The sequence below is a fragment of the Emydura macquarii genome, unplaced genomic scaffold (genome assembly GCF_026122565.2).
Source record: "Emydura macquarii macquarii isolate MOO-44397 ecotype Brisbane River unplaced genomic scaffold, CSIRO-AGI_Emac_v2 contig_295, whole genome shotgun sequence".
NCBI lineage: Eukaryota > Metazoa > Chordata > Testudines > Chelidae > Emydura > Emydura macquarii.
Genome location: NW_027130432.1, coordinates 9,428,750 through 9,440,678, shown reverse-complemented (window position 1 = coordinate 9,440,678; position 11,929 = coordinate 9,428,750).

Genomic DNA, 11,929 nt, shown 5'->3' with positions numbered 1-11,929 from the left:
TGTGGTAGATGCTACAGCTACAGACTTGGGACCGACAAGCCAGGCAGCAGTTCTGCAGAAAAGGACCTGGGGGTAATAGTGGATAAGAAGCTGGATATGAGTCAGCAGTGTGCCCTGGTTGCCAAGAAGGCTAATAGCATATTGGGCTGCATTAGTAGGAGCGTTGCCAGCAGATCACGGGAAGTGATCATTCCCCTTTATTCAGCATTGGTGAGGCCTCATTTGGAGTATTGTGTCCAGTTTTGGGCCCCCCACTACAACAAGGATGTGGAGGCATTAGAGAGTTTCCAGCGGAGGATAACAAAAATGATTAGGGGGCTGGAGCACAAGACTTATGAGGAGATGCTGAAGGAACTAGGCTTGTTCAGTCTAGAAGAGAAGAATGAGGGGGGATTTGATTGAAAATGTTATTCCACAAGACTGAAATCACTAAGTCTATGTGCATAGTAAATTACTATGGCATGAGTGTGGCAGAATTAAACCTTTTATTTTTGTCTACTGGAGGAAATAATGCTTAAAACTGAAGCATAGCTAGAATTTTTAAAGAAAACAATATCAAATGTATTTAAGCCCACAAATCACCGACAGGAAATAATTGAAAAAGCTATTGCAGAAAACAAGTTAGAAATGTTTTTAAAATGCCAGTAAGGAGATTATGTCTCTTGCATTTTGACATATTGGATAAAACTGGAATTACATAAAAATATAAGATTTTGTAAGAAGAAAAATAGTGAATCTTATGCCAGCTTTATTGAGCTATTTAGATTTATTAAATGAGGAGAGGATGTTCCAGGGTCTCTGGCAATCTGCCCTGAGGGAAAATTCCTTCCCAATCCCAAATCCCAAATATGGCAATCAGTTAAACCCTGAGCATGTGGGTAAGACTCACCAGCCAGACACACAAGAAAGAATTCTATGTAGTAACTCAGAACCTACCCCATCAAACGTCCCATCACAGGCCATTGACATATTTACCACTAGTAGTCAAAGATCAGTTAATTGCCAAATTAGGCTGTCTAATCATACCATCCCCTCCATGAATTTATCAAGCTCAGTTTTGAAGCCAGCTAGGTTTTTTGCCCACACTGCTCCCCTTGGAAGGTTAGTCCAGAACTTCACTCCTCTGATGGTTAAAAACCTTCATCTAATTACAAGTCTAAACTTCCTGATGGCCAGTTTATATCCATTAGTTCTTGTGCCCACACTGGTGCTGAACCTAAATAATTCCTCTCCCTCCCTGGTATTTATCCTTCTGATGTATTTATAGAAAGCAATCATATCTCCCCTCAACCTTCTTTTGGTTAGGCTAAACAAACCAAGCTCTTTGAGTCTCCTCTCACAAGGCAGATTTTCCATTCCACGGATCATCCCAGAAGCCCTTCTCTGCACCTGTTTCAGTTGGACTTCATCTTTCTTAAACATGGGGGACCAGAACTGCACACAATATTCCAGATGAGATCTCACTAGTGCCTTGTATAACAATATTAACACTTCCCTATCTCTACTGGAAATACCTCATCTGATGCATCTTAGGGACTTGTCTATACTGATGGCGGCAAATTCGCCGCCGCCAGATTGATCTTTCTGGATCGATTGAGCGGTTAGTGTAGACCCGCTCAAATCGATCAGGAAGTCGATGCTGGTAAACCATCCCCTCAAGTAGCGTAGCGCTGCGTCGACAGGAACAGGCACAGAACAGTGTAGACAGCGCGCAGAAGGGAAGCAGAGCAGTCGACGTGAGTTACGCAACCTACTCTGCGTAGTTTGCGTAACTCCCGTTGACTGCCGCCAAATCTCCAGGTAAGTGTAGACGAGCCCTAGGACTGCATTATCTTTTTTCACAGCCACATCACATTGGCATCTCATAGTCATCCTATGATCAGCCAATACAGCCAGGTCCTTCTCCTCCTCTGTCACTTCCAACTGATGCGTCCCCAGCTTATAGCAAAAATTATTAGTCGCTAAATGCATGACCTTGCACTTTCCATTACTAAATTTCATCCTATTTCTATTATTCCAGTTTACAAGGTCATTCAGATCTTCTTGTATGATATCCTGGTCCTTCTCTGTATTGGCAATACCTTCCAACTTTGTGTCATTGGCAAACTTTATTAGCACATACGCCACATATTGTGATAGACGTGTAGGATCCAGGATCTTGAAAGGTGTGTTTTGGGGGGGTGTTGATCATTGTAGCAATGAAGATATATCTGCAGGTTATACATCTGTTGTCCTGTCAGGGTCTGGTACTGCTTTAAGTTGGTGTGTGCTGGTCTGTGGGGATCTTGCTTCTGAGGATGAACTTGGAGAGGCTGGGGTGTTTGAAGGACAGAAACGGGGATTCAGGAAAGATTTTCAGGATGGGGTCTCCATCAAATATAGGCGGTCATTGTTTGATGATATCCAATATGGGTTCCAGTGTGAGGTGGAAGGTGACAATTAGGGATGTGTGGTCAGAGGGGGTTTTATTTCTGTATTGAAGCAGGTTCTTTTGGGGGTATTTGGGTGGCCCATTCCATGAGGTGATCTACCACTTTGATGGCGTGTCCTTGTTTGGTGAAGGCAGTTTTAAGTGTGTTAATGTGTATATCCCAGATTTTCTCTCAGAGCATATGTTGTGGTATCTGAGTGCCTGGAGACAGATAACAGATTTCTTGTTGTGTTTGGGGTGGTTACTTGATCTATGAAGGTAGGTGTAGTGATCCATGGGTTTCTTGTATATGGTTGTCTGTAGGATTCCATTGTTGAAGCTGATTGTGGTATCCAGAAAGTTGATGCTACAGTGGGAATGTTCCAGAGAGAATTTAATGGATGGTGGTGGTTGTTAAAGTTGTGGTGGGAATCTGAGGGAGTTTAAGGTGTCTATGCAGAAGATGAAAACATCACCAAGTATCTCAGGTGTATCACTGGTTTTGTGGTGCATTCGTCCAGAAATTCTTCTCAAAGAGATTGGTCTATTGGAGAGCCATCCTAGTACCCATGGCTGTTCCCATGGTTTGGACAAAGTGTTTGTTGTGAATGTAAAACTGTTATGGGTGAGGATTAAATGGATGAGTTTGGTGATGTATTTGGGGTGGATATCTGAGAGTTGTCCCTTGTAGGGTAGACACTCAAGACATTTTAACCCTAGGTTAAAGGATTTTCTGATCTCTGCTTGAAAATAGGGCTCTGGCGGCATCCACACTGCAGCGCACAGACCCAAGTCAAAGTAACCCTATTCGAGAGTATTTAGCACCACTGCCCTCCAGTGTCGACACTTTAGTCCCATGAATGTATTGCACTGTGGGAAAACTCTACTGCACACTGTTTCCTAATTGTGCCAGTGCTATTGATGGGACTCAGGTGCCCATCAGAAGCACATGAATACATAAACTGCATAATTAGCTCCTTTGTTGGCTGTCTCAGTAGAACGAGTGCAGTTTAAGAAGGCTTTATACCATCTAATCTGAGAATTGGGCTCTCTACCTCTAGGCTGAGTCATATTGGTAGAAAAATGCCCACGTACACTTGTTCTGAGGATAATTAGGACATCAGCCTCCAGGGCTGTCAACTATTCAAATGAAACTTTGCAATTCTTCATTTTTAAAATGGGATGTTTAATGAAGTTGTTTGTGTTTCGTTGGTGTTTTATTTATTTTTGTCTGTTTTGAAGTTTGACATAAAATGTAGGTTTCAGAGGAAAAACACACACATACCCCAGCCTGGCTGCTGCAGGCTGCAGAGTGGTAAAGTGCATTCCCAGGGCTTCGGATGCTGTGTGCCCCAGCACCTCCTGGGGCTCCCTTATCCCTGCCTCTGCCACACCCCAGGAGGCAAGGGTAAGGGTTCTCCAGAAGGTTGTGGGGAAGTTTTGGGGCTGGCTCCCACTCACTGCCTTCACAATGCAAACTGCCTGGGTCTCTGCACACACAGCCCTAAGGAGGGCAATGGGTCCCAGGAGCAAGGGACAGAGAGCACAGTGGGACCAAGTGGCTGCCCTGCAGGGAGGAGGAGTAGCAGTGATCCTGGCTCAGCACGGTTAGGGGAGGGATGACCCCCTACACCCTGGCTGCTCCCGTTCCCTGCAGGGCAGCCGCTTGGTTCCCGTTCCATTCTCTGCCCCCACTAGCCTCCCTGTGACTGTGTGTGCAGGATCACACGGGCTGCATACACTGTCAGGATATGCGCTGAGCTTTGATTGTTTTCACAAGTTTAATTTATGGCACTTCACAGTAAATAACCATATGGCTTTGAAAAGGCTTTTCATACTTGTGGGGATCTTGCATAACTTGAAGTTGTTTTTAATTAATCCACTGTGGGTTGCTCAGTGGGACACTGTAGACATCAAGCAATCAAAAGCAAAGTATGGGACAAAGGAGCAAAGGGGAGACCATACACAAATGGAGTGCCGGGAGCTCTGGACATCACACTGCTAACTTCCTTAAAGTCATCTTTAATTATCATTATAGGGCTGACTGCTTTCTGATGTTAGCAAAGAACAGAAGTTGGAACAAAAACGTTTGCCTGGACACAGAAATTTAGATCCATTCAGGTGACTGTGCTACCTACTGCAGGGGCACATGACATGGGCCTGCAACAAATCCTCACATGGTTTTAAAAATGCAATTTACTTAATCTTCCAACTGTCAAAATGCTGTAACATTGCACATTTAAGTTTTAAAGGGGGTACTAGTGGCTTAAATACTACAAGCCAAATCCTTAATCAGGCAAGACTCCTTGTGAAGTCACCAGAAGCTTTGCATGAGTAAGGACCAAGTAAAAAAACTTTCCCTTATGTTACAAGTAACACCCATGTTATTAAAACTAAGAATAAGAAATATTTTACTTTAGACCATTTATACTCTTTTGCGCACCTTTTGCATATCACTTAGTTTTGAGGATGAGTATAGACTAGTCAGTTTCACTTTTGCTTATATTCAGTTTGTAGTTAGTTTCTGTAGGAATGCAGGACAGACCTGACATAAGTAATTAAACATGGAGGAGGCCTCATTTCTTGGAAGACAGGAGTAGGGAAATAAATTGGTTAGCAGGTTGAAAACGGACAATTTGTGCTAAGATAAGTAAATGGATGAGTAAGCTAAAAGACAGAATGTAATGTTCTCCCAAGATAAAAGGGAGAACACTCAGGGAACACTTTACTACAAACAAGATAGCAATGGGCAAGATAAGTCAGGAATGTAAAGATGAGGTAAAGAGTAGGTCAGGCATCAACAGTGTGTGAACAGGGATCATTCTTATCATGTAACCAAGCCTATTTAAAATTGTGTAATGCAATGTATAATAAATGCAATGAGATGTGTAAATGTATATACAAAGAGAGGGTTTCTGTGTAACTTTGAATCTGCGATATACCCTATATCCACCCCCCTGCATTTAAGCCTAATCAACTCAGCATAGCATTGCTATATGCCAAATAAAAATACCTGAGTAACGAAGTCTGCAGTTGAACTGAGTTCTTGGGAGGCTAAGCGGAAAGGTGTCTCAGAGGGAATCCCAACAATTTCATGTTCAGGTTATCATGCACTCTCACAATGTTACAAATTCTGATTTGCAAAGTGTCAGGGAACTTTATGGAAAGGTCTGTTGGCCTTATATTTTGTAAAAGTTTATTTTTAAAGACAGTCTACTGGCAATATAATTCAGATAGAAGGGTTTGGAAGGCAAATAGTTCCAAACCTGCAATATATAACCTTGAAGATATGATTGCCAAAGTTCTTCTGTGGGACTAACAAACAACATGAGGTACTAATCTTTGTTTGTCCAGACCAATATATGAATCAGCATGTGTCAGTGCTCATAGGCATAAATTGGCTGAAACACCTTGTAGAAGACTGTAAGAAGAAATGGGGTCCTGATTTCCTAAATAGGATTTCATTAGCAAATGAGTGGACTGAATCTATTGTCAATTTTTACCCAATCAGAGGTAACAACAAGAAGTTGACGAAGGGGCTGAAGTAGTCTTGAGAGGAAGAAAATCTGTGACAATTCCACCTGGCACATCCAAAGCAGTGCCCAGAATTCTGAAATTTCCTGTGAATGAATTGGAGACTGCCATAATGCTGGAAAATCCGTTTGTCGCAGTTGAACTGGATGGGCTAGCAGTTCTGTCTCAATTTGTTAAAGTCACTGGCTCCAGGATGAAAATAAGGGTACACGTCAAAAACTTAACAAGGTAGGATGTCATATTGAAACCTCACACTGTCATTGCAAAGGGGCAAGCAGTTGAGTGGATAAAACCAGTGCCCAACACAGCTGTGACTAAAGAAAGAAATGGTATCATATTACCACTTGACTTCGAAGGATCCCTTTGAAGCCGCAGTGAGAGGAAAAGGATTGCCGGGACTTTCAGTAAGGAAGTTAGTAAGGCTTTTGCTGTTCATGATCTAGACTTTGGAAAAGTTTCAAGAGTAACACATTGAATTGAGCTCACAAATAATGTGCCTTTTAAAAAAAGAACTAGAAGGGGTCATAGATTTTGAAGATCTATGTCAGCATCTATGTGAGTTGGTGGTCCTTGGAGTAACTGAGGAAACATACAATACATATGCATAATCTGTGGTGCTGGTGCATAAGAGGACTGGAACTCTTAGAATGGGGGTGGATTATAGAAAACTGAACAGCATTACCCGAAAGGATACCTATCCATTACCTAGGGTAGAAGAAACCTGTTCCTTATTGACAGAATCTAAATGGTTTTCTGTATTGAATCTAAAGAGTGGATATTATCAAGTTCCAATAGACCTGACTGTCCAAAGACAGCCTTCACTACACCGTTTGGCAATTTGGAATGATGCCTAAAGGTTTAACTAATGCTTCAGCTACCTTCCAGTGAATGATGGAATGTATTGTGTCTGATATGAATCTCACAGGAGTTGTAGCATTTTTGGATGATTTAATCATATTTTTATCCACTTTGGAAGAACATGAGGAACATCTGCTAAAAGTTTTGGAGAGACTTCAGGATTACAGTTTAAAACTTGCACCGTCAAAGTGTAAACTATTTCAATATTCTGTGAAATATCTTGGCCATATCACTTCTCAAGATGGAATCAGTCCACATAAAGAGAAAACTAATACTATCATCACTTGGCCAGTTCCAACTACTCTCAGAGAACTTTGCAGATTTTTAGGATTTGGTGGTTACTACCAAAGATTAGTAGAGAGCTATTCTGTTATTGTGAAATCTTTGAATTCTTTTGCTGGTGGTCTTAAAGGAAGTAGATGAAATAGAAAACAGACACTTGAGAATAGATGAGATGCAGCTTGGCAAGGGGCCTTTGAAATCTCAGAAGACAAGTTGACTACTTCACCAGTCCTTGGGTTTGCTGATTGGAGGCTGCCATATATTCTTCATGCTGATGCCAGTTCTATAGGGTTAGGGGCAGCTTTGTATCAAATACAGGATGGGAAGCCATGAGTTATTGCATATGCCAGTAGAGGACTGAGCAATAGTAAATGTAATTACCCAGTTCACAAGTTAGAATTTCTAGCCTTGAAGTGGGCATTTTGTGATAAGTTCCATGATTTCCTATATTTAAGATAATGACTGATAATAACCCTCTTACTTACATCCTGAAGACTGCAAAGTTGGATGCGGCTGGCCATAGATGGGTAGCAACTGTATAATATTGATATCATTTATAAGTTTGGCAAAGCCAATGTTGATGCTGATACTTTTTCTCGAAGACCACATGGTCAGTGGTAGATGAAGATGATATGGAGCAGACAGAAAGAACTGTTAAAACATTCTCTCGAATTCAGATGAATGGGATGTGTGGGATAAGGAAGACTGCAAAGCAGTTATGAAAGTTCACACAGCAGACAGCAAATATCATAAGGTTTGGAAGCTGAAGAAGAAAGGTTAGTACCTGATGCTACAGGTTTTATAGTGACCCTGCCTAGTAATGAAGAAAGCATACCACCAGAGTTTCAGGATCCAAATCCTTGGCCAGGAAGATCCAGGGCTCCAGACTCAGTTTCCATTGACTGGAAAGTCTTACCATGATGTGACAAATATATAGCCTGTGTGATTCACTTCCTGGAGGCAGGTTATAGACCAAAGCTGGAGAAGGGCAATGAAGTAAACTCTAGCCATCCAATATTTACGTATGTATTTCACAAGTGCTGCAAAGTACTTTGGAGACTGGGAGAACTATAGCAGGAGTATGATAAGGGTGAAGCTATATTAACAACTTCAGATGGGGTAACAGTGTAGCATACTTAATTCAAAGTAGTGCTGCTAAGGGACATCTCAGTGAGTTTAAATTGCAGAGCTTAGACTCAACATGTTGATTACCAACAAACTGAGGATGTTTGCTTCAGCCCCTAGGGACTAGAAGCCTAAAAACAGGATATCAATGTACCTAATAGTGAGAGCTATTAAAAGCTTTTACTTGAGCACTAGGGCTTGTGTAAGATGGTTCCTGGTTTAAGTCACAGAAGGGAACAACATCTTAACAACTGAAAAGCGGCTATGAAGCAAAGGGACAGACCTTGCTGCAAAGGACTTTATGCAATACTATTTTGAAGATTGCTGGCATAATGCTGAAGGACTCCAAGTGCAGCTGAGCTATTGTAGTGTTGTGCCAGAAGACTGAGACTTGTAAAGTGGGCACTAGCTTCGCTGTTTCATTAATATAATTAGAGGGACAGTAAGCAAATGTAGTGCTCTTTCCTTCTTTCAAATTCTCCTTCTAACCACACTTCTCTAAACATTACCATGTCAGGTTAAAAATGCTAACACAGGCCCACTCAGGGCCTGAAGCAAGTAAAAGCCATATGTTAAGAGTCATTTTCCTGAAGGAACAGTAATTGTTATGGAGTTAGAAATCCCCATTCCTTGTATTTTTGTACATCATTTTTATTAGCCTCTGAGTCACATAAGGATAAGTAAACACTATCTGTACAAATCCCTGCTCTTTTATAAATCCTGGTGAAACAGTGGCCTTAAGCATAACTTCCTGGAAAACAATATAGCAGTTGTGTTCTCTCTTTACATTGGAGATGGGCTAGATCCTCAATGGCTTTAAAGCAGCTTAGCTATACGAATTTACACCAGCCAAGGATGTGATTTAATATTGTTCATTAAATGTAGTTAATTTTTAGGTGTCTCCATAAAAAGACAACCCCCCCACCCCGCACTTAAAACAATCAAAATGATAAGTGATCAGTGTGCACAAATAAGTCCCAAAGACAGATTAAAGAAACCATAAACACGGCAACCCTGACTTCCAATAAAGATCCTAACAGTAGACAATAAAGGTAAAAAGAAACAGGCCTGGGACATTGCCCCAAATATACTAAAGAAAGACTTAAAAGGAATAGATTACATTAGCAGATTCGTTGCTTTCCTACTGTTACCTTTCTGGCCCAAGCAGTTAGCCAAAATTCAGGTTCCAGCATGTTGTTTGAGTTAGGAGGAGAAATTTATATTGGAGACATGTATTTCTCTGATATATTACATATTCCTGTTTCCTTGAACACAACAGGAGTAAAAACAACAGGTCACAGCATCTTTGCTCAGAGCTCCAAGCCCCTTTTTAACCAGAAGCTAGTTTCACTCCAGTACAGCTTCCTCCCCAGTCCTTCCTTCTTCCTACTAGCAGCCCTTTGTAGGCCCAGCCCTCTTTGTTTAGCTGGATTAGCTCACCTGCTCCAGGTCCAGGGGAACTGGTCTTTGTGGATAGACTGAGCCTAACTCCCCTGTGACTAGACAACAATGGGTATGGGGACAAAGTGAGGCAATTATAAGTAAAATGTTACTTGAAAGATAACGGAGGCAGATAGGGGGGTCCGTGAGGAAGACAGGACTGGAGAGTTTATTTCACAGCCTCTATGAACTTTTGCAGACTAGTGAGTGAGACCAAGATTTTCAGAAATAAGAACCTAAAATTTATACTCTAAAACACCTGAATAAGTAGTCAAATTTTTCAAAGGAAGCTGCAGGCTGCTCAGTACTTCGGCATAATCTGACAACTAATTTAGGTGTTTAAACACAGATTTAGAAACCTAAATGTAGACATTTAAGTTTGTAAATTTTTGCATTCCAACTGCAAGAATTTCCCTGCTGTTAACAAAAGTTGCTTTGCTTTGTATAGAATATTGCTTCACTAATATAGCACTGGGAAACATGAATAAACAGTAAGAGTAATTATCTTTACATCTTAATCATCTTTCAGCAAAGCAAAGCAAGCAACAACAGGCCTTTCAATTATATCTACCAAGAATGATTCTTTATTTTTCTAAATCAGGATGTGAAACATACATAGTTAATGAACAGGATAGCAGCCGCAGCACCAGTGATGTGCTGCCCATGTATTAGGAAAGAGTACCCTCAAAATTTTCCCTTTCATCCCATGTTAGACCCTTGTTTCAGAAAAGCGTGTGAAGCACTGGGGGAGAGAATCTACTAATTTATTTTCCTATTTTAAAAAAGCCATACATAACTTTAACCAAAAAAGCAACCAAAGCACTTACACTTGTAAGATTGCTAGCTTGAAATATTTCCATTGCGCTCCTGAAAGCTATACAGAATATAAGGATAGTACTGCACCTAGCTCAGGTTGTACTGTTTGAAGTGGTGAGGTTAGCATGAACATCTTATGAGGAAGGATTCCCATTAGAAATATTTGGAAAATCTGCCAGTTGGTGGAATCTGATCCATTCTATAGGTCACACATTTTCTCTTCCAAAGCATGTTTAGGAGCCCCAGGGATAAATCTCTGGCAAGAATGCTATAGCGGAATCCAGTGAACATTATCAGAAGCAGAAAAGTGACCTGAACACCCAACTTTGAAGGCAGAATGTCAGCAGGGGTCCATGTAAATATTCACCAGTATATCACTGCATGCAGCCCCTCCATGACACACACACTGGATATCGGGACTTCTAGTTACACATAACCATCAATCCTACCAGCCTAACCCAAGTCCACCTCCAACACTGACCTATGCCGAGCTAGAATAGAGCCTCTCAGCTTTACACAGGGGATGCCGAAGCATTGGCATCCTACCTTCTTGGGGGTAACTGGTGTAGAAGGGCTTATGCTGGCCCTTCATATCAGGATAAATTACACCAGTTAACAAATAATTGGCTAGCTAGTGTGTTTGGATTTGTCTTACTTGCAGATATTCCTCTGGTTTTCTCAGATTTTGATCTCTTGTTTAGTTTCATGATACTTTGTATGTTGTAGGTTTTCCTTCAAGTTTTATTTTAATTTGTTTAGTGATTTTTCACTTGTTTGATTTTTGAGTTTGTTCAATTGATTTGCATGTTGATGTGTTTTAATTGGAAATGTTTGGCTCTGTAACAGCATGGCTGGCCCTTGGACTGGACAGCCTGGTGCTAAACTAGTCCTGATCACAAGATGAGCTCTGCCCAAGATGAACTTGGTGATTCATATATAAAAGGCAGCCAGATGCTGTAGGGGAGGAGGTATTTGTGTTTGGTTAGTAGAAGTACCTGAGGCTGATAGGGGGAAAAAGACCTTGATAGTAAGCTAGGAAAGCCCAAGAAATAGGAGACTATGGGGAGCTAGAACTCGTGAAAGACTTTGTTTGACTGTCATCTATATCTTCAGCACCAGCAGAACAATCTGTCTGTCCTTTTAGCTCTAATGGGTGCAATGCTCTAATTACCTGAAATTTCATGAGCCCAGAATTATGAGGACTGAATATCTTCTCTGATGGATGCAGTTTACACAGCTTGGCAGGCACTCCAGCAAGAATTATATCTAGCCCCAGTTCTCCTATCCATATACAACCACCTTCTGTTAAAGTCATTGAGGGGAAAGCAATAAAAAGGGGAGATAGTGTTTCGGCATGACAAAAAGCAACAAGCTAATCAGTAGATACTGAAAGTTGTTACCATCTGATAACTCTTCAGTGGTCTGAAGGACTTGAGTTCAGTTGCCATTCAACATGTTTAAGAA